Genomic DNA, 2,814 nt, shown 5'->3' with positions numbered 1-2,814 from the left:
TATATATATATATATATATATATATATATATATATATATATATATATATATATATATATATGTATATGTATATGTATATATGTATGCGTGTATATACACACACACACACATATGTACACACATATATACATATTTATACATATATATTTATATATATATGTATATATATGCATATGTATATATGTATACATACACACACACACACATTTATAAATATAAATATGCGCACGCGCGGGCACGCGTGTGTGTTTGAAGATGGTGTTCTGATTAACACATTGAATAATCAATAAAAGAAAGAATTACTTTCAACAACGATTATCGATAACAGTAAACATTTTAATACACACACACAAACGTACAATTAATTTGTTGTATGTAATGTGCGCGAAGTAAGAAACAATGGAGATAGGAGAAAATAGGAGAGCTGACAGATCTTGTATAAATGTCGGATAAAACCTTCGGTTTTTTTTACAAAGTTGAGGGATGAAAATTATCTTACTAACAAGGGTCTAAAAAACATATTGCCTTTGGCCACAATAGCAAAAATTCATTATGGAGAGCTGATCTTATAGGGTCTTATCAGCTCGCCAAAATGCTGTAGAATTTTCCATGAGACCTTTAGGCGAGCAAATTAAACCTTTCTGTTTGTCTGTCAACGCCAATCAAGAACGTCAAAGCTGATTGATTGGAAAGAATGCCAGTAAACATTTAAACAGATTTCAGGGATATAGACAAAATGAACTCCAAACATTACCAAATTTGGCATTTATTACTCACCATCGGTTTTGGCTTTCAGACTTGAACCTTGTTGGTTCGAGTTCGAGTAAAGCGATATGCTACATATTATTCTCTTGATGCTACTTCCCATATCTAGGTTTACACATGGAGTATTCTCACGGGGGATCTGTTACGGAATTCTTCATAATTCGTGAGATGGAATTGTGATAAATGTCTTCTGTACTTAATTTAAATTATTTCTGTAGAGCCAGGCAATCAGACACACGTATACATACATATGCATACACGAACACATATATCCACATACATATGAATATTCACAAACGCACACACACATATATACGCATAAAAAAGGACCAAAAGGGACTTTCCTAGGCTAATAAGACCTGTCTCCTGGATTCTCCGGCGTTTATATACCCACAGTGGACAGGATGCTGCTCCGTTGTAGCATTATTCGTTTCGCCAGCTGAATAAGAGGGGAGCAACGTAAAATTAAGGGTTTTACTCGAGAACACAGCCCATCGCTCGATCCAAGGATCGGAACCACAATCTTACGATCATGAGTGCAACGCCTAAACCACTAAACCGCGCGCCTCCACACATACATACATAATGTTATGGTGTGGTGTTTTCTACATCAATAATATGTGCCCACATTGTTGTGACTCTAGCTGTTGTATCTACTCTAGAAGCCACGATATTTTCTTGGTATCGGATACAGTTTTTCTCTTCTATATCGGAATGGTAACACGCCGCTTCGTCTATCATGCTATCGCTGATAGTTCTGGAAGACATCGAATTTGAATCGTCTACCTTGACTGTGACTCGAACTCCGACTCTACAGCGACTGACACACGACTCTCTGTACTGGTTGACACCGCCTCACTTTATAGTGGCTGCCTCATACTACTTGTCCCGTGGGAGGGGTGTACCATTTCCACTACAATATACACATACATACATACATACATACATACATACATACATACATAAATACATAAATATATATGTACGTACGTACTTTCATACATACATACATACATACGTACATACGTACATACATACGTACGTATGTACGTACGTACTTTCATACATGCAAAAATACATGCATGCATATATACATACATACATGCACATAACATGTGTGAATACACACATACACTCACACACGTGCATGCAAGCATATTTATTTCACTTTGCCTTGTGACCTCGTAGAACCGCCGCCACGACATGCGGCATGTCTTGGATACGTCGTATTAAACAGAAGAAAAAAAATGGTCGTTTTCTCATCCACCAGCGAACAATGAAGAAAGCAAAAATAGTAAATTTGTTGGCAATGTTGTCTGCGAAGAAGTAATTTTGTTTATGAGAGAAATATATAATGCATAAGTTGTCTAACCTGTTTTCATGTTGTACCACATGTTTTGTTCTTGTTCTTTTATTGTGTATGTACATAACCTTATGTTTGATAACCCTTTTGTATATAATTTATATATAATTTTCTACTGTATGGTTGACATTTTGGCGGTCAGTAAAGAATCTATCATTATTCACGATTTAATCAATTCTTCTCGTCTCCCTCCAAAGTTTTGGCCTTGTAGCTATGCTTGATACATTATGAAGTAACGGTCAATGGTATCGATTATTTCCCCTCTCCTTGAAATTGCAGGCCTTGTGACTACATTAAAAACATGATAGTCTTCCTCCTCCCCTCCCCCCTCTTCCTCATCCTCCTCCCCTCTCTTCTTCCTCCTTCTTCTTGAGTGAGAGTAAAGTGTATGCCATCAAAGTGACACTGGGGTAAAATATACGAAGCCCAACATACCCATCATGACTACCCGTCTGATAAGGGTACACCAGGCACATGCATCACAACCATACGTGGTGATCTCATAACAAGATAAACAGCGCATGACCTTACAGGTAGGGCCCAGTTAAAATTTTCTTCAAGTTGAGTGGTCCATCCCGCTCAAAATGTCCCAGAATAAGGGTTATTTAAGGATGTTGAATGAAACACCCATGTTTCCAGAGGTGAATTATTCAAACCCCAAAGAATTCCTCTCAACACATGGCCAT

This window comes from Octopus bimaculoides, chromosome 11 (genome assembly GCF_001194135.2).
Source record: "Octopus bimaculoides isolate UCB-OBI-ISO-001 chromosome 11, ASM119413v2, whole genome shotgun sequence".
In the NCBI taxonomy this organism is placed as follows: domain Eukaryota; kingdom Metazoa; phylum Mollusca; class Cephalopoda; order Octopoda; family Octopodidae; genus Octopus; species Octopus bimaculoides.
The sequence above is the reverse complement of the archived record's forward strand: the minus strand, read 5'-3'. Positions refer to the sequence as shown.